Source organism: Falco naumanni, chromosome 4 (genome assembly GCF_017639655.2).
Source record: "Falco naumanni isolate bFalNau1 chromosome 4, bFalNau1.pat, whole genome shotgun sequence".
In the NCBI taxonomy this organism is placed as follows: Eukaryota; Metazoa; Chordata; class Aves; order Falconiformes; family Falconidae; genus Falco; species Falco naumanni.
This window is the reverse complement of record NC_054057.1, coordinates 110,093,975-110,117,650: the sequence shown is the minus strand read 5'-3', so window position 1 is coordinate 110,117,650 and position 23,676 is coordinate 110,093,975.

Sequence of the window (23,676 nt, the reverse complement as noted above, 5' to 3'; positions counted from 1 at the left end):
CTAAAAAAGGATCATTAAGCAGAATAAACAGCAAGCGACACTGAAAAATACATTACAGTGATATTTTAAGCTAATGCTTGTGTGGGCTGTGTGAAAGCACAAAGAGTTTATCTCCTACAATCCTGGTTTGCAATTTTGCTACTAAACAAGTAGTTTGTACTGCTACTTTCCTTTACCTGGCTATGCTGGGTAAGGCCCTTTATGTCCTGAAGCAGGAAAGGAAAGAGAGCAAGGTGACAGGACTGAAAAATAGCATAAAGATGAATGAAGGAGTAGATGTAGAAAATGACTGATACGCAATTAATTAATGACCATGTCTTCAAAGTATCACTTTACTACAACTTAGTTCATTTTCATAAAAAGGTTCATCTTAATCAGGAGGAAATGCTTTGTCCCTCAGTCCTGATTTATGTTCTTTATCCGTTCTGGGTTCTAATCCAAGTGGAGGCTCTGTTAAGCAGGCTCTTTCCATAGATGAAAGGGCAAATTGTCATTGTAGTTCCTTGTTTATGAAAGTATTCACTTGTATTATATTATCAGTGGAATCCTAGCTTCTCTCCTATTACTTAAGGTGATTTATTTGAAATTGTTATAGTGGGAGATACAATCAATGGAATTCATATTCTGTGAAAATTGAAGCTTTTAATATTGATTATAGTTTATAATGTCGTGGCAGGGCAGTAATGCATCATGTTTGTAAAAACTGAGAATGTGTGTGTTGTTTTGTATACTGATGTAGAAATGACTGTGCTTTTCTGCATTTCACATGGACTTTGATATCTGTAATGGAAATTAAAATCATTTAAAAGGGCATTTTCTTGTAGCTGGTCAGCCCTATAGGGTTAATATTTCATTTAATTTATCACAAACGCTGTTCCTTGAAGTGCCTAAGTAGATGTGTTTGAAATGTCTGCAGTTCACCTGACTAGTGATTATATTTACTTTCTTATTCTGCATTTACTTCCATAAGGCTTTGTTTTCCTTATTTAGACCAATCTCAGAGGATTTGAACTGCTTTGCAGAGCAGCAGTTATAAGCTAGATCTTTCTTGTGGTATTTTTCTTTTGGTCTCTTTTAGTAACGTAATCTTTAAGATGCTGTGTTCTGCAAACTTTTTCAAACTGCAGTGCACTCGTAACTGGATAAATAGAAAAGAGGAAGTTGAATTTTAATTTCTGTTAAAAAGGTGTTTCTGTTTCCTTTTACTTAAAGGTTCAAAACTCTTGCAAAAATCCAGTCAATGAGCATATTTTGCCACAGCCTTGCAAGCTGCCTTGTTGGTTTGCTTATGGTTGTGTATTTTATGATGCATAGTTAATACAGCTATGTAAGAAAACAGTTTCAATGTGGGGGCTTGGGTAAGGGCAAGCTGGCTGCCTCATTATTACAAATCACGTTAATCTCTTAGTTGTTTTATTAGAAGTATGATATAGAATGGACTTAAGTAGTAATCCATAAATATTTTGTATATTTCATGTATATCATGAATGGATAAATTCACTTTGGCTGCCACAAAATCCTGGTTGACAAACTGGTAAGAGATGGCTGGAGCAGAGGTGGAAAACTGCCTGAACTGCCAAGCTCAAAAGGTGGTAGCGGCTCAGGGCTGACCTGGCAGCTGGGCACACGTGCGGTTCTTCAGGGGGCAAAGCTGAGTCCGGTCTCATTCAATAAACCACCCAGCTGGCTGGGCTGCCTGCAGCACCACGCGCTTTACAGCTGACTCCAGACTGGAAAAGGGGTAGATGTGTCAGATCGAAAATCATCGCTGAGAGATATTTCCGTGACTTGGAAGATGGGTCTGACAAGTGCATGGAGTTCAACAAAGATAAATATAAAGCCCTGCACCTGGGACAATAATCCAGGCCAGCAGTGTGGGCAGGATTCTGCCTGACTAGGTGTAGCCCTGCTGCAAAGGACCTGGGTGTCACAGTGGATCACAAGCTAGACAGGACCAGCAGCGTGTCCCTGCAGCGATGAAGGCAGGCTGTGTCTTGGGCTGTGCCAACAGGTGTTTAGCCAGCAAATTGGTGATGTAATTATTCTGCTCTGCCTGGTGCTTTTTAGAGCACATCTGGAATATTGTGTCCAGTTTTCCTCAGTTCATAAGATGCATTGAAAGGCTGGAGGGAGTCTAGCAGAAGGCAGCCAAGACAGCTAGAATATGTCATGTAGGGAAAGGCTGCAAGAAACTGAGGAACAGGGCTTGCTCAGCCTAGAGAAGAGAGGGGATCTGATTAGTCTTCCAATACCCAGAAGTTGTACAGAAGGTGGAGGTGCCCTGTTCACAAGGTGACAGAACAAGAGGCAATGGACGCAATCAGCTTCAGGGGAAGCTTGTCTGGATAGAAGAACAAAACCCAAACACCTTCACCATAAGAGCTATTAAAGACTGGAATACATTCAGAATCTCCCTTGCTGGGAATATTTAAGACTTGACAGGGCCCCACAAAACAGAATTTAAGGCCTTGTTTTCAATGAAAAATTATACCAGGTGACCTCCAGGGGTCCCTTCCAACCTAGACTTTTCTATGAATCAGTAGCAGCCACAGTCTCAGACACAACCTATCTGAAACTCTTCTTTGAAAGCGTTCCCCTTCACTGAATGGAGTTCTTAAAGCAGATGTTAATTACCTGGTACAATGTTCTAAAATCGGAACATTTCAACAAATCTTGTTAGTGTTTTATGAAGGAAATGGCATCAAATGGTGTGGACAGATAGGAATTTAATTCAAGTAGGTGATTGGTGGGCTTAGCAATGATGAGTTGAAATTAAAAAAGGAAGAGCTGAATATGCATTTCAGGACAAATTATGTATTTATTGCAGGCCTACTGTCTTCCTCGAGGACATGGTAAAAGGAGTATTGCTTTGCATGTTTAGAATTATCTTAAAGAAGGCAGTAGGTGATGAAGAGGAGGGAGCAAGGTTTCACTGGGAGAGAAATACACCTACTGCAACAAGACCTGAGATTGTTCTGGTAACAGCACTTGTGTGGAACTAGGGAGGGTGAATCGCTGTCCAGTCTTAAGGTTAACCTGTTCGAATGCCGGTATGCCGCTGTGGAGAAAGCAGAATTCCATATATCATTTTTTCTGGTACTAAAACTGAAAAAAGTGATTCCTAATTGCCAGAGTTTCTCTAAATTGAAGGGGTATTGTTATTCTTTTCCAGCAGTGACATGACCCTGGGTAATGTGTGAGCTGAGCTACTGTATAGATGGAGGCACATAGCAATGAACACTGCTGTCCGTGAATTTAGCTTGCCTCTAGTTCTTAAACACTTGTTTATTTTGTAAAAATTCTGTGTTCCAAAGGCTGAGAACTGCATGATGAAATCCAGTAAAAAGAAGCAACCTGTGGGTAAACAATTACTTTCAAAATTAAGTAAAGGATTAATAAAGGAGCTTGAAGTGGGGTTTTTTGGGTTTTTTCTCAGTTCTAAAGCCAAAGATTTCAGATTGGTATCTTTTGATTTTGAGTACCACTTGCATGATGCTCTACTGCTCTGATGTTTAGGTGTAGTAGGAAACCATAGTTCTCCTTGTCATGAGAGAATCGGAAATTTTTAAAACTGAAGGATCAGGTTGCATATCACCTTGGTCTATTCAAATACACATAAAATGCTCTTTCTGGAATTTTCTATACCATAATTCATGTTTACTTATATACAAGGTTATTGAATTACAACTTTTAAAATACGTAGACTGTATTACTACTCTTTTATGTCACGTATACTTGATATCATCTGTTCCTATTTAGTTCTTTTCTAAGACTACTTTTGTTTCTAAATCTATTATTTGTTTAGCTAACAAAATTTTCATGAGATTATTAGGCACCTTTTCCTATTGGAGTGGTACCTTGCTTTGCCTTAAATAGTTTTGCCCAGTAAATTGTAATTAATTCTTTTTCCAATTTATCTTTTTGCTCTAACTACCTATTTGAGTGTCTGAAAATTGTTGAACAAGTTGGTGTGTTCTTCAGTTTCCCTTCACGTGTTAAAAATCAGAAAAATACTGTCATACCATTTTAACAAGTCTTACCTTGTCAGAAATGAAAGGGGATAGTTTACTTGTGTTTTGATTCCTCCAGAAGTTTCTCTAGATGGAGATTTTTAGCTATTTTCTGTGAGTGTAGCTAGTTGTAGCTAGAGAAAGCTGAATATAATTAAATAATATTCAATTGATTAATTGAACAGGCATATGAATCCTGTGTCCAGAAAAACCTCATAAGTGTTGAGATCATACTTCAGTTTAATCTGAAGTAACAGTTAAACTAACGTGTTTTATGATGCACAGAGTAAAATGTACCATTCTTTCTGACCTGGTAGTGTACCTGAAATTTTATGTTTTTTTAAATTTACTTCTTCAGCTATTGCTTCTTTCGTTTTCTGTTAGTCAGAGCTAAAACATAGACTCTCACAGAAGCCTGGAAATGCAAGAAGGATTTTGCTTAAAAAGAATCACTTACGGTTGATGGACCTCAGAAAAATTCTTTTCCCAGCAACTTGAATCTACTGCTTTCCAGATAGATTAAGTCTTGGATGTTTGCTCTGCTCACTGAATTTCTGAAAGACCTAGCAATTATCTGGTTTTGGGAGGGGGGGCAGTGAGGGTCGACTCCTCTTAGTTATTGATCTTATTTAGGAAAAAATAGTTCTTGTACGTGACGGTGTTCATGGAAGAGCACGCATTGAAGGCAGTTGTGTTAGTCACTGCTGCTAAGTTAGCACAGAAGGTTCCCACGTTGAATCAGGGAGATGTCAGCTGCATGTCTGGGTATTTTTAGTGTGTTTCTTAGGTTCTAATTAGCGATGTCTTAAAACACAGTTAAAATTCAGAAGATTCCCGGACTAACTGTTTATCTTATCTTCTAGCAAATGTTTCTCAGTAGAAAAAATGCATGCATTGGACTCCCCTGTTAGAAACAATCTTTTCTTCTAATGATGTAGGTCAGCTTCTGTAAAGCTAAAAAGATTTGTGACAGCAGTTCTTGAAAGGGTCACTGTGCTCTAATGATGTCAGCATTTGGATGTGTGTTGATCTTTAAAGAAACTAAGGCTGTTTCTGTAGCCTTTGGGAAAGCATGTACAGCTGTGCTAACTACCACAGAATTCAACTGTATGGGGCTTCGTTAACATTGTGTGACCTAATTATTCTATGCATACATGGGCCACGAACATTTGATACTTTGTTTTGAGTTCAACCTATGGGAAATTGCTTTTAAGCTTTTTTAAGTTGAAGTGATTACATAGCCAACGTATGCCCAAATTTGATTTTTATATTCTGATTTTCTTCTTGAATTTTGGAGAGCAGATTTTAACGTTTTGGGCAGGAAGAGATTCCTTTCTCCATACTTTCCTTATTTTGGGTTGCTTAGGGGTAAGTGCTTTGTTTAAGGTTTGCATTTCAATATGCTGCTAGTAAGTCTATAGCTATTTTTGGTAGGCTTAATTACGTGTTACCGAGGAGAGAGATTCCAGTGGCAGTTAACTAAAAAACATCTTTCATCTCCACAGGCACCCTGAATTTAAAAAGTAGAACAAGGAGAGTCTTGTACATATGTATACTGACGGGATCATTAAAGGGAACTGACGCTATTACTGTTTGTGCGGTGACTGGAATTCATTTCACATGGGAGGTGACCAAGTCTGACTATGTGAGATCTCTCCAGCTCATAACTAGTTCCTGTTGTTTATATAGATCCACAAAGAGAATATTCCTATAAAATGTGTACATTTTACTTTTATTATCAGTCTGAATAAATTGTCTGATAACAAGCAGTCTTGGGAGGCAGTTCTCAAGGTGAACATGGCATTCATTGGCAGAAGCAGAGAAGAAGTTCATACAACTGCTTCGTGCATTCTGTTGCTGGTCTCTGGCCATGTAGGAGGCTTAATTCTCAGATCTGTTTTTCTGCTGTCTTCCAAGAGAAATGAAATGTCATCGCTTAAAACTCATGTTTTGAGAATAAAATGTGCAGCCTCCCAAAATACTGTATTGACTGAGTAGTTCACCCACCTTAAGCCAGATTTGTAAAGAATTCAAGCCAATTAAATTGGCTCAGATCTTGCTTCTTCAAGACTCCTCCATTCCAGAGCTAGAATCAGTGTCAAGTGTTCCTGTTGGATTTCTGGGAACTACATAAAACCCAAACAAACAACTGTTTCCTTCACTAATAGCAATAGACTTTCACTTATCACTGTCTTAGGGTTAGATTTTAAAGCCCTCTGTGACTTGCAGATATATCATTTTTGGATTTGAAAAATAGTATGTAGTTTAAGTAACCAAATGACAAAAGCACATTGGCAATGCAGGATACTTCACAGCTTGGCACAGAGTGTTGCTGCTTTTTTTTTTTTTTAACATGGTGACATGTGCAGAGATTCTCAGACAAAAATGAATCATGAATCACATGGGTGTTTTTTTTATTTACAGAAAGCATTGGGGAAAAACAGAGCTGCAAAATAACGAAAGATGTTTCCCACAGGACAAACAGAGGAAAGTATGTTAGGGTTGTCTTCGGCAGAAGATTCTTAAAGTACTGTGGAAGTTTCTGCTGGCCTATAGCACAGCTTCTCTTGAGGGCCAGTCTGAGCAGATGCATACCGTCAGTTCCACGCGGCCAAGAGCTTGCCCAGCCTGCAATGATAGGACCTGTTGAGGAGCAGGGTGAGAGTTCAAGTGTTTACACTGCATCTGGTTGTGCAAAACTTTTTTTTTTTTTTTGCCTGTGAGTTATCAGCATACAATTAAAACCTGAACTACTAGAAAATTACTAAAATGTGAGAAACAGCTCGTTAAGTGAGTCATATCTTTAATGCAGCTCTCAAGGATGAAGAGTAATACAGTAATGTCCAAGAAAGAATACATGTGTTACACTGAAGTGAAAGTGAATTAGTCAGTGCTGCAGAAGATCCTGAGTATCTGCAGCATAACTAAAATTTAAAATGCAGTCACAGATTCACTTCTTATTCAAGCCTTGTGGTTTCTGCAGGTAGCAAAACCTGATTTTGGATTCAAACAGACATAAACACTATTTCTGTCAAAAATTTACTCATGCAAGAATGTCCATCTTTAATTCAATCAAATGTCTGAGATAGTTCCTATACGTATTTTTCTTGGGGTACTTTTCACTATCTCAGGTTGCCAGTGTTTTATTTCAGCACCTTCCTTTACTTCATTTTTTTCCCTTTCTTTCTCCTTAGTTTATTGCAAACTTCAGTATCCTTTCAGAATGTCACGCTTAAATATTTTTTTTTTTCCCTTTCATTTTCTCCAAACTCTGGTAAATCCAGCCTGACCTCCCGCTCCCACATCTTGCACTGTAGATTTTGGCGATGTTCACCTTGCCCTGCTGCAGTTGCCCCCAGGGCTTTCTGCCCTGCGTGAGGCAACCCTGAGAGTGGGTGTGAGGTGCTTAGGGCTGAGCCTGGCATTCCCCAGCACGGACCATCCCCGCTCCATCTGCGCCCCATCCCCGCTCATCAGGTCACTGATATAAAAGGGAAGGCAAAAGAAATGGGCAGCTGCTGTTTTGTGCCTGAAAGCAATTGTTGGCTCTTCTCCACCTTCTGATTATTCTGATGTAAATATTACAGTCTCCTTTCCAGTAGCTGCAGGGCCTTTCGGAAGGGTGAGCAATGAAGTGCAGGTGGAATACTCCTGAGGTTTCTCATGCCTTCTCCCAGGACAGTTGTCAGGAATCGGGCAAGTAAATGACAATAGGGAGGCATTTTACAGAAGATCCCCAGCGGCCTGCTCATGAACATGAGAATAACACTTGTACTATGGAAAAATACTCAGTTCTTTTAGCCAAAATATACCACCATGTTATCTAGATACACCTTTAATAACATAAAACCTCAAGCATGCGAGGGTGGTTATTGCCTGTGTGCTGTATTATAGAAACATAGCCTTTGTGTTTGTGGGTGGGTTTCAGTTACAGGTTTTAACCCTGACTTTGTAGATCTGATTCATGAGACAATGTCTATAGCCTTTAGTATCGTGAAACTCCCCAAAGTGACTTGCTTGTAGATTGTGAAGTGTTCTGTGGAATTTCAGGGGTTTGTAATGTTCTGGCCATGGAATAATGACAGCAATTCTCCCTCCCCTCCCCCCAGTTTAAATGTCAATACTGTACTTACTATATATGAACAGCATCATGTGATGATTTTTTGTTAACAACAACAGAAATATCATTTTGCCTTTTTTTCTTGTGGTCAGTCCATGTAGCTCTTATTTACAGCATGTGATTTAATAATTGAAATGGTTCTCCTCCTAAAGTTCCTTTTCCTCACCTAATTTTAATTGGGAGTGATCAAATATATTGAGCATTAAGAAGTTGCAAGAAATGTATATTCTCTCATTCTAGCTTTATACAAGCAGCCCTATCCTTTGGTTTTTCAAAACTCAAACAACAAAAAAAACCCTGAACTCTTTAAACACAGAATATAATATTCTGAATCTCATTTGTTTCCTTTATTCATAGGGATATTGCATGACTTAATTAAAACTTTTTTTACTGCCCAAGAATACGTTCTTCATTGTAAGTGTAACCCAGGTGTATGCGGAAGTAGCTTTATGGCCTGGAGCTCGCTCGGAGCCAGCGACAGGGTTTGTGCTGCTGTGCCGCGCTGCAAGGTGTCGCGTGTGACTCACGTATACGTGCGTTCACTTGCTCTCTCTTTACTGATCTGAAAACGGGCTATTTGTTCTCATGCTTATGTATTGTATATTGTTACTGAAATACTGTGAATTTTTCTTTAATAAGTGCAAAACATAACCTTGTCCTGCGAGATTGTCTAGAGAGAAATCTCTCCAGAACTGGTAATATCCTCAGTAGAAGCAGATTTCAGTATCAAGTGAATATGTGCTGTAGTTTAATGGGCATCTTAAATGTAAATAAAGTTGTCTTCAGATCTGTTTTTTGCCTTCGGTTGCCAAATGTCTGGCTGAGTAATTTATCTTAAAATTTGGTATGCTCAAAATGAACTTGAAAAGAGTAATCAGTGCAGCTTTGCAGTTGTTGATTTCTGCATTTACCCAATTTGACTACAAGAGCTGTGTAAAGTGAAATGATCTGTTTCTATAGCAACATACACAGTCTGGAAGAGCTTCCATGGTGTACAGATTATACTGAATCCTTAAAAACAAACATAAGTTAAAGATGAGAGATAAACTTAAAAAAAAAAAAAAAAAGAATGTGAAGAATATGGGTTCTGAGACAACCCATATAAAAGCACTAGGAGGATGTACCTCCTGTCAGGCATGGGGATGCCCTTTATTAAGGTGCCCTTGCTTGTTTCTTGGCCAAATTTCTAGAATCTCAAAGCTTGTCTAACCTCACTGCACAGTTTGCCAAGCAGCTGAGGTTGTGGCAGTGTGTCTGACTCAGCAAGGTTCCAGCACGAACCGTATATTTAAACAGTGAAGTGTTGGCAAGAGAGTGTTTTTGTAGAGAAATAGGAAAAGACTCTTTGCTTGTTTGTGTGTGTGGTTTCGGTTTTGCTTTTTTTTTTATTTATTTATTTTTAATAAGTCAGACTTCTACTTTCCATATATTTGTCGGAGACTGAGCCTTGAAGTTCAAAGCAGGAGTAAGGTGGTCATTTCTTCTTACACTCATGGGTTTGTTTTTTTTTTTAGTTGAGAGAAGAAACTAATCCTTCTTGAGAGATGAACTCGGAGTGCTTATGGGTAGTAGGCTTTCCTGGTGAACGCAGTTGCAACAAAAACAGCCAGGAAAGTCTCGCTCCTGTCTCATGTGCCCCTTCACAGAACAACATCAATGGAGAATGAACCTGATGAAGCCAAAAGAGAAAGGGCTGGAAAGGCTCTTATTTGGAAAGAGCACAAAGCCCGAACTTGAGATAGAAATAAGCAGAAATACAGGTATTGCTGATAAATGAAGAATGATGATTTTGCGTTAATTCCATTGCTGAAGTTTAATATAAATGCTGCAGTACAATTCCTAGTGGCCAAAATTACGGCTTGTGTTGAAAGTCCATGGTAACAACTTCAGCAGTACAATGTCCTAGATGAGAAAGATAAAGTGTGGTTAACCATTCAGAAACTGAGAGAAGACAAGGTTATTTGCATTTATTAATCTCCAGTTTGATACGTACACATGATAAAAGAGGATATAATAGGATACAAGTTTCATCAACACGTAAGAGGAGAAAGCCAAAGTTCGGTATTAAACAAGGCTATAATTTGGTGGTGGAGGTGCACTGGATTAACAGTTCTCTGCTTACTGATGGAGGGAGGTCTTGCGACTTGCTTGTTCTCATTTGCTCCTTCCTGTGATCCCACCCCTCTCTTCCCCTCTGCACCCACCTCTTGGGGTTGCCTGAAGGCGAGGTAGGCTGAGTCAGCTGTCACCTGGCAAGCAGCACACTCTGAATCTCCCCGTCGCTACTTCCATCAGCAGACAAGCACCAGGCAGCCCTCAGGCGAGCAGCAGCTGAATGTGTTTGGGACTAGGAAAGCAGTAGGGATGGGAGAGAAAACCAGCCTTCCTCTTTCAGGGCAGCAAGGAGGGTTTCTGCTTACTCTAGGAAAAGAATTCCGGATCAGTCTGGGGTTTCATGTACGTCTGTAACAACCTTGATCTTACGAAGACGTGGATGTTTAGAAACAAATGCATAGATAATTTCTTGCTTAGAACTTGTAAAGGAAATTTTATAAATTAGTATAACTCAGAAATCTGGTAGTTTTTCCTGAGATCTTCAATAGCTCTCTAATAGTCTTAAGCCCTATGGAAGAATCCTTCAGAGTTTGAGATGTGTTCGTGACTGCTTCTAATATGGTCCTGACAGTTAAAATCTTTCCTTGTGTATAGCATTTATAAGGACCATAATTTATGACTGCCTGCAGTAGCTGAATAACATATGGTAATGTCAAAACAGACTTCATTTTGACTGTCCTTGCCATTTGAGTGGTGAGGGTGGATTACCTTGGATAATAGATATATAAAATCCTATTATAGTGCAACTTTTCCTTCTGTCTCCTTTTTCCTTCTGTTACCTTGTATATCTTACTTTCCCCGGCTAGACAACCACCTGCATTTTAATGGACTTTCTGTTTAAGCTAATTCAGTACTTTGAGAATAACATTAGTGCTCCCTGTCTTAAAACACATGATTTTAAATTGCATGTTAAAATTTTAAAAATGCAATTTAAAATTGTGTGTTTAAATTAGGGGGAAGTAACCTGTCCCTTGTTGCACAATCCAGAAGTTCTCTTCTTCTGTCTCTTTCTCATTCTAATGAGAAAATGAAGGCAGGTTTTGTATTATGAAATTTTCACTCTTATTTGCATTTTAATTTTATTGTAATTCTAACTAACAGGTAAGGCTCCAAATATATTTTTTTTTAAAAAAAATCATAGTTTGTGATTTCTAGTAATTCATCCTGGTATCATATCCAGCTTACACAGATATAAAGATTTCTCTGTCCACAGCAGAACTTTCCAGGAAATAAAAGCCTAAACACAAAGCCAAACTGTAAAGCTCGAGGTTTTTTTAACAACTAGAAACATATATCTGTTACAGGATAGATGCCAGGGTTAGGTTAGAAAATCACTTGGGTTGGGAAATTTCATCTTTCCTATTAATTTCTCTACAATATTATTTTTTTATGCATACACCTTCTTCTAAATAGGACAAATATTACTGTACACTAGAAATCAGACGTTTGCTTTCTCCTTGACTCCTGTGTATAAGCCTCGGACAGTACTAAATACTGTACCAACGTCCAGAGGCGCGCTGGTTATGCTGTCAGTAAATGTGCTCATGCGTCATTCGAAAGGATTCCTTTTAAGAGCGGGCAAATAGGTTTTGAATATGACAGGAGCACGGGTTTGGGTTTGGTTTTTTTTTTTTTGGAGAAGGCTGTTTTCTCACATCCGTTACTTCCTAGGAATTCTGATGTATACAGCAGGATGATGTGCCTGGTTCTGAGTAACTATTAGAACTCTGTTTGTAAAACTATCCTTAATATATGACCTTGAAAAAGAAGTTACTTTTCCATTTCCAAACAGGGTTGGGAAACATCTGTAACACTTGGCTTTTGTTTGCCCCAGATACGAAGGGCAGCGGAACTAAATAGCTCTGCTTACCCATGGCATTCCTCCAAACAAGGTGTGGCGAGAAAATGCTCTCTCATTAGAGAAGGCTTTCTCAAACTCTTGATGTAAACAGAACTGACCTCTAAATGGCGCTTTATTGTGCATGGTATGGCATTGGAAGGTTTGGCCAAAGACGAGTTACCTTGTACAGGATTCAGCAAAGGGATTATTACTGAAGCATTCTGAGTATGCATAGAGTTCTTGGCTTACTAAATTCGTAGCATTGTGTCTGAAAACCCACAACCACATCCTTGAAACCCCAGTGCTTTTTCTATCCTCCTCTTCTGTGTTCATCACTTGTGCTTTCTTCTGCTGATGCTTGACATGTATTTATCTTGTTTGATGTGTCAGACAGTAAAAGCATTAAAAATGTCTTGCATGCTAGAATAAATGTATTTTCCATTGTGCATCACTTTCATTATTTTTCCAAGTATACTGTGACAAGAGAGTACTGTAAGGCAAAATAGAAAAAAAAGAACATTCTCTTGAAATGTTTCAAGTAACTTGCACTGCTTCTGTAGGAAATTTTTGTGCATTCCTATACAGGTTTGCAAATATGTATCTCAGGCTACACAGATCAGTAGGCAACAGTAAATATTTGGGTGCACAGGTGATATTCAACTGCTTATAACCAGTGTGAAACAAATCCCAGTGCTGTAGAAATTCAAGCAGCACTCTGGCCACTCCATAAAATCCACAGAAAAAGACCATAAAGGTTGTACCTGGTAAATTTGAATTGTGAAGTGGTGGAACAGAGTATAGAGACGCTTAAAATGTAATAGATAAGAATGTAAAACTGAGTGTTTGGAGATGAGCACACTCTAAGTTTCTCTCAGTAAACAGACAATTTAACAGAAACACGTTTTGCATACTTGGTACAAGCTCTATCTAAATATTATAGTGTCTTTGGGGAAGATCAGAATAGACTATAAACTACTGCAAGATAATGAAGAAACTAAAGATCTGTTTGCCTTAGCTTTTTCTGAGTGAAATGAGAGACTGGTATCGCTGTCAACTCTTTCTAGATACATCAAACATGGTTGAAATGTCTGTGTGGGGAACAACTTGGGTTTGATCCAAAGATGTTGGAGGCATTATAATTGAAACTAATTAGTTCATGTAATATGATCAGGCTTGTTTAGATAAGTTCAGAAGTATCTTTCATTCTTATTTAATACTGTCTGTAGCCTTTAAGCAGTTGTAAGAGCCTCCTTATGCACATGAGTGTGAGCCAACAAGAGGCTCCTGCATGTGTATAACCACAAACAGGGTATATGAAAAGCTGGTCACAGAAACACTCTTTCATTCTGCAAAACTTTAGGAAGAGAAAAGAAAGAAATCCCTATTGTTCATTGGGATGACAGTAAGACTTTTCAAAACATTTTTGGGAAGAGTAAGAAAATACAGGATGTATTTACTGAATGCAGCAAATGCCCTGAAATATTAAGAGCTGTGTTGTCTCCAGAAACAGTGGTTCTCCCGTTATACTGAATGACAGCCTTTACAGCCGAGAGCTTGTCTAGTTCTGGGGGAGGCTTCCATAAGCTGTGCCTTTTGGAGCGGTATAACTATGGGTAAGTTTTTGTATTGCCAAGATTCTAATTTCTGAATCACGACTATTTGCACAAGATGGGACACAGGCATTAGGACAGAGCCGGCCACGGAGCAGGCCGTGGGCCAGGCCTGTGCCTTGGAGGTGGGACAGTGGCAGAACAGGGACTCAAAGCGGTGGGTTTCACACTGTAGCCAGTTGTCACGGCCAACAGACTAATGAGTTTGTTTTGGCAAATTCCAGACCACGTCTAATTAAAACTTTCTCTGAACAGTCCTGAAATGCTTTTCTACTGCTTTTCTTTGAATGTCGTTTTTGATATCAATTAAACAGTTTAAGAGGCTTCCTCATACGCGTTTCCAGCTGACTGACTGCCCTGCTCTTGGTTCAGGTCATCTGCTGGGTCACCGACCTGCAGTGAGAGTCTTCTCCAAGGGGCTGCTCAGAGCTCCCGCTCCCGAGCGAGCTCTCTGCCTGCAGCCAGCGCTTCCCTTCTGCCTGTCCCCAGCCTGGGTGGCTCACTTCACGTGCGTTTTTTACATCTAATTTGCCGTAATGGTGAACATATACCCATGTGGAAACATTGAGTATTTTCCCCATAAGTGAAATAACAGAAATCTGGATGTGCAAAATGCCTTGTATTTTACTGCACACATGTGCATTTCACTGCTTAATTAAGGTGCAGTGCAGAGCTCCTGAAGAAAAGTTGTAATTAAAGAGTTTACCTTAAAACAGTGTGCTGGGCGTAGTAGTTGGCATTCATTATTTCTATATGGTTAAAAGTATCGGACAAAACGGAGTGTTTTGAATGCCTCTTTTAGTATTGCATCACTTATTTTGGAGAACTGAAGTAGTATTGTCTTTTGCCTGCACAGCTCTTCTGTGGCAGAGGCATGGCTGTAGGCACTGGCAATCCTGTAGCAGTATGTCCTGCAGAAACACAGCAGAACAGCCACGCTAGAGCTTTCTGGGGGGAACCTTTCCTGAAAGGAAAGTCTAAAGAAATCTGTGTGGCTTTTTTGCCTGAGTGGTAAATATAATCAAGTCAAAATGTAGAGGAAGTGGCAGTAAAAGCAGCAGTACCTCGTATTGATGCTAAATAGATGTGCTTTTTAGCTATGCCTTCCAGAGAAAATAAAGTAAGATGAATGTTAAGAGGTAGTTGACTGAGGTACAAAAAGTACTGTCAAATAGCAAAAATAAATCTTAGTCTAGTTATTGAAGATCAGTTTAGAAGAAATCTATGGGTGGACCGCGTGTCTGTCCTTGCCTCAGCAGAGCATTCTGAAGGTTAGTACCCAGACCTCAACCCTTCTATTAACATGTTCCTTTTCTCATCTAATGAACAGTAAAGTGGAGTTTGTTCTGCCTTTCCCAGAACTCCTCCTGCTCAGACTTCTTTGGCTTGCTTACTGGATTATCCAGAAACACTCTTCAATGGAGCCGGTGCGAGGCATCTGATTCAGTAGCAGTATGAGACAGATATCCCTGTATTTTTGGAGACAGCCCCAGTGACTGGCTGCAAGCTCCTGTTTTCTGCTTCAGGGCATAAACTGATTACTGCTGAAATCAGAAAGGAATGCTGTCTTCTGAATCTCTGCCCACTGCTATAGGGAAACGAACTGGACAGATACAACCTGGCAAAGCGTATTTCTCTATCACTAGATTCTAATTTTGCTGTTAACGTAAAGTTTGTTCTGGATGTAATTGCAAATTGACAAGTATAAATTCATCCTAATTGCATTTCATAAGACTCCTTAATCTTCATAAAGACACTAAGTCTGCACAATGTCTCAGTGTCAGCAGCAGTGACTCATCGAGAGGAGGAAAATACAGAACTCTAGGTCCTTCTGGTGCTCTGTGAAAAACTAAATGGATCTAGCAAGGTACTGGATTTTTAATTTCAAAATCAGTCTCCTTTGCAGGGCACTTTAAAAACCTGCTGTTTCATTCTGACATTAGATGTGCAAATAACTTATAATGCATTTCTAAAAATATTTGGAAAACTTTTGTTGGTTATTTTGATAGCTGAAGATCAGGGGTTTTCCCAGCAGTCCTATAGTACTTAGTTTCTTTTCCTACAACTAAATGTATTTTGAAGAGAAGAAACTATGTGCATAAGGGGAAAGAATGCAGAAGTCAGTGCAGGTAAGATAGCAGGATTTATAATAAATCAGTTCTGACAATTTCATTGTGTTACTTCTGAAAGTGTTTCTTTTCACTAAAATGATTCAAGAGGAAACTTCCTGCAGATTAAAATGATCTTCCTAGATTCATTGATCGCTTAAATGAGCGAAACAATAAAAGGTACATTATATAAAATGTTTTTTGGGACTATATTGCAGATTCTTAGAGAGCACATGTAGTTATGCGAGATGGATATTTCGTTACGGCTCTGAAGGCAGCCGTTACTATCGGGGATGGCTCTTCCAGGGAGGCGCGGTGCAGTGCTAAGCCAGCGTTCCCCGAGTCGCTTCACTGGACGTTCCTGTATGCTTGCATTACTTAGGGGTCCTGCCTGGGCTTAACTGGCCTGTTACCTCAGGGAGTGGGATAGTGAAGAGCATCATGAAAGCTGAGAAAACTGTTAAAAAATGGTTCCAAACAAGCTTGCAGCTGGTTCTGTAGGGCTGGATTCTTCCTTTTGCCTAGTTACTACTGGCCTTTTTGTCCTTCTGGAGCTGCTATTTAAGGACATCCTTGTACCCTGCTGGCACCTTGGGCAGGACTCGGGAAGGTGCCAGCTACCACGCTGAGTCACAGCTTTTAGCAAGTGTACGGGCACCTCAGATGGTAAACAAGTAGATCCCACTTTATAATGAACTAGTGCAGCAGTTTTGCCTGGACTTAAACCACAAATTGAATTTTTTTCCCACCTAGAATGAGGAAAGCAAACATGCATTTCAAGAGGGACACTTCAAAAAAGGCTGATCCCCTGGATGGAGGGGATGTCTCTTTCAGTGACTGAAGGACACTGCTGCCTGGCCCAAATGTAAGTAGAGGCTTTAAAAAAAAAATAAATTTTTTGTTTGGGCTGACCCACACTGGCGCATATTTATCAGATAAAGCCCGAGAGACATTCCCCCAGTGGCTGTGCTGCTCCCTCTGGACTGGCAGAAGGCAAGGCCATTGCTCCCCTGCTTTTGGAGAATTTATCTTGCGCTTGGCACTGCGCAGACTGCAAGTTCACAGCTTCCACCACCTTGAGTGCAAGCAGAGATCACAATTTACTAAGGTATCTATAGAAGAGATTAAACTGGAGTCAGAAATACAGGTTCTGCTCTTCCACCATTCCTGTCAGTAACATAGGAATAACAGTGTTGTGCTAAATTACAGCATTTCTCTATATATCTAAGAGGGAAAAAATCTGAAGTATTCCCATAGGGTGTTTTTGAAAAGTGCTGGATAAATGCAGTAAATGACAAGGCTGTGTGTCCTTTTCCAGAAAGCCTTATCACAGCAGTTAGAAGGTTATTTAATTGAAGTGCTGATATTAATTCATTAGCCATAATTTGTTTGTGGCTCAAAGTTAGTATACTCCAGTAAAAAAATAAAATAGGATTTGTAAATTGAAATCCTGCTTAATGACTTAGTGTTTCTGAAATTAGGAAGATTGTTACTTGGAACCTGGGCTACTAACCTGGCTTCACCAAGTTAATGATTTGCCCGAAATGAAGTACGGAAGATTTTCTTCATAGTGTATATTCAGCACTCGTCTGTTTTGTGATCTGAATAATCTTCTGTCCGTCAGTCACCTACAGTACAGAAAGGAAAGCTGACCGGCAGCCTTTTGCAACCAGCTGGGTGAGATGGGATAGAAACAATATTCTTGCTTTCATCTGACAAGCCGTGTGATTGACAGTGAAAACTTGGCTCTGAAGCCTGAGCCAGCGCTGTATGTGGGGCCAAGAAGCATGCAGGAGCTTTACAGAATCGCTTATAACAGTTAAACCTTAGAATATTAGAATACCTTTCTTTTTCATTTTTTTTCTTTTTTTTTCTTTTTTTTTTTTTAAGGGGACCAGCCACACTTCTGAAAGGAATTATTACAAATCACTTACAGCCAAGTTCCTGCGTAGATGTACTGACTGTTGTGAAGGGTGTAGTTATACAGGGAATCATGGATTTGGGTTTAAGGGTATTTAGAGCAATGGAATCAAGCATACATTAAAATTTTTACCTGCGTGATATAATTGAGTTAGTCTATCAAAATTTCAAGCAAAACAAAACAGTGCGCTATAAGTAGCTATGGTTTTTGCATGCCATATTTTGCAACATAAATATGCTGCTTGGAGACAGGCCTGTGAGAAGATGCAGAAGGAGTATTTTGCTTCCAATCTAAGTGCTGCTGGTTTCCCTTTGCATATTTCCTTTATGAAGTACCAATTAGGATGTCAGCACATGGTTTTGCTCTTTGAACATAGAAAATATAACACTTAACACTGGGGATTCAAGATCTTAATTCAGGTCCCTGTTGTGTATAATTTGGAATACAGTCTCCGATGACATGATCACATTTGCTTGCTCTTGCTCTCTTGCACACTCTTATTTTCTTTTTTCTCCTTCCCTCCTCCAGAATGCCTCCACCTCACCGAGAGCACAGACAGCTTGGACAAGATGAGTCAGAGCTGTTCAGTAAACAGAGACTATTAAATTTCTCCTTCCTATGCTAAAAAAAGTTATATCACCTATGCCTAAACAGACATCTTTTTGAAATTGTAGAAGTGGTTTTCGAGAGGATCTTAAGCCTGCTCTATTATAGCTTAATATGCTGTATGTTGCTGGAAAACACTGAGAGCTTAAAAAAAAAAAAAAAAAAAGACTGCTTGGACAGACTGATAAAAACATTATAAAAATGGTGAGTCATACAGGCCATTAATTAAAAAAGCCCCAAGGGGATATCGTTAAGACACAATTGCCTTGTTATGGGCAGAAGAAAAATTGGGCTAAAATTACTTCAAAAGGTAGTGGCTGAAGTAAGCGATGGTGAAAAGCAAAGGGCTGAATCCCACCTTTTTATGATCACAGGTGTTTTGATTTAATATAGCATGAAAATATTTGTTTAGCTTAGTCTAAATACTTATATGACACATTTATTTTTTAGAATGCTTGAGCCTCTTTGGCATTCTTTTACACTGGCATATGGAACGATAAATGTGCCACAGTTTCTCAATTCTGCCCTTTACATTCTAATTAAAGGAGAAACAACCCACTTATCTGACTGTTTTCCAGAAGGAGGGATGATGAAATTTATGATAGTTTGTGAGTTGGAACCTCCTCCCACTTCCCCTGCACAAGACCTTAGAGAACAGAATCTATTTCATAACTATCTGGTAGAGGTAGGAATCTTTTAATGAGAGAAGCTTGACATAAAAATATCACAGTTTACTGGCTATCCTGAGTCAGGGTAAACAATGAAAGATTTATTATGTTCTCTAGTAACAGTGGTATTTTGGATGAGCAAAAAAAATCAGCCTCTTTCTCTCATGGGCTAGTTTGACATGGGGATAGTCACTCTAATTGAAATTAATTTTCCCAGTTTGTTTCAGAATTTTATATGGAAAAAAAATATTTTCGTATTCCTAAAAGAAATCCTTCATGTGTCACTTCAGTTTATCATTCAATCGCAGTGGGAGGCATCCCGGGTGTGCCTGTTCCAATGCTTTTTGGTAATTGTATTCATGAGACTAAGTGCCCCCAGTCTCTCCTCTGGGTGCTGCTTCTGTTTGTATGAACTTTATGCTTATGCAGGTACAGCAGAACACACGGAAGAAGCCTAAACTAGTGCTAAAAGAGGCAGTGGCAGCACCAACAGCAGCATAAGCAGCTCTAGCAAGCCGCATGGAATCCTGCGTGGTGAAAGCAGGGGAGAGGGGCTGGCACAAAGGGTTCCAAACCCAACCTCACGTGAAATGTTTTTCCCAACTGAAAGAGAACATGGGAACATTCACGTAAGTCATATAAAAACAATACTCTTTCAGATAATGATGACCTGTGATGATCATATAGAGGGGAAAAAGGATTTTTTGTAGCGTGAGCTGTGACAGGCGCACTGGCCGGAAAGGTTCTCTGGGCATCGCTGAGTCCAAGCTCCTGTGCAGAGCCAGGTTGCTGCTGGTCCTGGGTGGGGTCAGCCATGGCTTGGTGCACCTGGCCCAGGGACGGAGCACCGACCGTCTCTCTGGGCACCTGTTCCAGTGCAGCACCACCTCGGGAAGAGCTTTCTTTTAACGTCCAATATGAAGGCCCCAACCCTGAAGCTGTGGCTGCTGCCCCACTGCCCCTTGCTCTGCTGCCCCACAGATCTTGGCCAATGGTGTCTGAAATTGCCCTGCAGACAGTTGCAGGTTTGTATCAGATGCCACCACAGCCTTCTGTTTGCCATAGTACTTCACAACTACCAACTGACTTATCTTCTATTAAGTCATCTAATTAAAAAAAAAGAATGTATTTTCACTTGTCTTCCATAGCAAACCACTTCCTCTCAGTTTTTAATACCACCGCTTCTCAGCCACATTGCAGAACTCTCTCAGACGTCCCATCTTTTATCATTGCTATTCCTGGTTGAAGAGCCCCCGGCCTCTCAGTCCTCCTCACATGAAAACTATTCTGTGCTCTTTATTATTTTTTTCCTTCTGTTGATCATTTCCAATCCCTCTGTGTTTTGGGGGGTAGGATGGTGGGAAGTCACCATTCCCCAGAGTATTCATCGTGTTACCAAGTAGCAGAACATCTAAACTAGTTTCTTCACAATTCTTTTCCTGATGCTTTCCTACATTTTGAGTGCCCCTTCTTGTTCTTCTGTGCTCAGAGAACTATCAGAGTATCTTGTATATATTACCTGAGAGGCAACAGCTAATTTTAAAGGTGTAATTGGGTAAGCAAAGTAATTTTTCTTGACTATGCATTGCTTTGGACTTCGTGACATTGTGTCTTTCATTTCATCCTTGTCACTCGGTGAGATCCTTGAAGCCTGCTTTGGATTTTAGTGCACTGGAAAACTCAAGTGGTTTTCACCCTTTCTCACAGCCACTTTGAGTGCCAAGCAGCACCAGTCACCCAGATGTGCTTGGTGACCTCAGCATTGATGCTCTTCCTTTGTGAAAACTGTCTACTTATTCCTGACATTTTTTTATTTATTAAATGTATTGGTCCACGCAAACACTTTTCTTTTTGTTCTAGGAGAACTATTTTCATTAAGAGCCTTTGGTGAGATGTCAGAGGTTTGAAAAAATCCCATTATAGTACACTTAAATAATTTTAACAAACACAATGGCCGATTTCTTTAAAGAACTCTAGAAGATTTCACTTAGCTTTTCTCTAATGGCTGTATCTTCCCTGAGTAAATAAAAGGAGTGTGAGCATGTTTAAATTTAAACAGCTGCATTAATACTTGTAGAAGTATTGCAACCATATCTTTGTATCTCAAACAACTGTATTACTCAGGAGCTTTTTGCTTTAACTTACTAACATTTTCTGGGGGCTCTTCTGCTTTCCTGAAGATGTCTCCTCATCTGTTTTTGCAGGGATTTTTTTCCACTTGGTTTGGATCCAGTGTACCTAATAACATGCCTTAGATTAGCCTAAGAATATAGGGACTGCAGAGGATGAGCTAAATGGTTAAACTACAGTGACAGCTCTTCTTTTTTAAGAAAACCCAATTAATAAGTTAAGCTCCCAAAACAAGCTCAGAAAATATTACAGAAACTGACTGAAACTGAAAGCAGCAAAGTCTGTTTGAGATCTGATTAAATAGAAGCATTAAATTCTCTGGATATATCTATACACTCTAAATACATAATCTTACAGATGAGGTGGTGATTTCTCCTAGATGCATCTGTTCTCTTTTGTTTTGTTTTTTTTTGTTGTAGCTGCTGGCTACTGCTTAGATAAGCTTTTACTATTGAAGACAGATATTGTTACCTAATTTAGTTTGTCACTACAGAAGGATGGGATTTTTCACACAAAGAGCAATGAAAGGGCTTGTCACTGTGGAGAATTTTCTGATCTTTCTTCAAGTGAATTAAATGTTCCAAGCCCCCCCCCCCCCTCCCAAAGGTACGGTCCTGCCATTTGTTGGAGGGACATTTGTGACGCAGGATGCCTGCTGCTGGAACCGTGAAAATGAAAATCCGGCTGTTTAGTTACTCTCTGGAGAAAAGACCCAAACCCCTGACTTCAGTGGTGACACAAATACCCACCTAAAAAGGGTACCAGGAGCTACAAAAAGAAGTGGTTATTTCTAATTTTAACCTCTATATTTTTCTTCCAAAACCTGGGAGATCAAGACCATCATTCCTATGGCAAACCCAGCATTTGCCTCATCATTTTAGGTCGTCGGAGCCTTGGAGGTAGGGCATTTTTTGCAAAGCACTGACTCGTATTTCTGATCAATTAGGATTGTCAAAGCGCTGCTGACCAATATGGAAAAATCCTATCATGGCCTTCAGCTTCAAGCACGATCCCTGATTTTATTTTTCTCCAAATACTTCTACTGTATGGTATCTAATATATCTGTTACAACAAGGGAGTTGTGAGGAAAGTTGATAACTTGTGGATGTGAAAGAAAGAACTCGGGCATTGGCAACCTATACATGGAAGAGAGTGAGAGCTTCTGTGCAGCGGGCGCTTCCCTCCAGCAGCTGTGAAAGTAGGACTGCACGTTCCAGTCAATAAAAACCCCATTCACTGAGTGTAGTCGTTATGCACAATTGCAATTACAGGATCTAACCATTTTTAATTTCAAGTGAATCTTTTTTTTTTCTTTTTTTTTTTTTAACTAGAAGGCAGGTTTGGATCAATACCCTCTAAATTAGCAATCCCTGGTGGATTTGCCAGATGTAGACAGCAGAAACTTGGTTTATAAATAGGTGGCTCTTACAGTGCATCATCTCTGTAACGGAAAGGTTCCTAAATATATTATTTTTACTAGGTTTTGTTCTTACAGATCACTGTCTCCAAGTGGCATGCAGTGTGGGAAGGAAGGTGGTGATGTAACGTGACTCAGAACACGACTGATGGCAAAATATCCCAAAAGCATTGTCACTGGACCCCTATAGATTGAGGATTTCTTCAGTGAAGTTTCTCAGCTTTTTCAGTAGAGCTGTGCTCTAGTCTTTAAGCTATTGCAAAAAAAAAAAAACAACAACAACAACCAAACCAAAACCAACAAAACCAAACCTAGTACACAGATCTATAAAAGAAGCTTACAGATGGAAACGCTGATAACTAAGGCTATTTTCATGGCAACAGGATGCCTTTGGAAAATAGGCAGGAAGGACAAAGCAGTGAGCTGGTGCGTTACATGGAACATGGAGAGGCTTTTAAGTATAAGATGCACCAAACCTTCCAGCTAACCTGCTTTTCCCACAGGTTTGAGTAAGCCTCCTTTGCTCCTACCTGCCAATCATCCCCCAGCAAAGTTATACCCCAGCTGTTCAAGTGCCCCAGGTTCTTTACATTGCTGCTGTTGTGTAATCATTCATCTCTTAATTGTTTTAAAATTCAGGCTCTGTTACTTTCTTTGAATACCAGCAATCTCGTTATAGAGTTTGATTCCACTTTACGAAGATGTGGAACTTGCCCATGTTTTATCAGAGGTTGAAAGAGGTGGCCTCATCTGAAGGTTCAGCTAGCTACGAGCTCGGCTCTCTCCCATAGCAGCTACGCAGTACTCGTGTGTAGGTGCAGCCTGTTCTTTTCAACAGATAACTCGAACAAGAAAATTATTGGTGACTGCTTTGAGAGAAAACAGCAGCGTGAAATAAAAAAATTAAGTCTGTTTTTGTCACAGATGTACTTTCTGCTACCTTCCGTACGTGGTAATTGCTTTAAAAAAAAAAACCCAAATTTAAAAAAAGTTCCAAAGTGAACATAGAGCTGAACTACAGAGAACAATTCTGTTAAGCTGAAAAACATCCAATTTTTTCTTCATGCAGGAGAAGAAAGTATAGGCTAGGTAAATGGGAAGAAGCAACCCCGAGCTGGGAGCAGCGTGTCC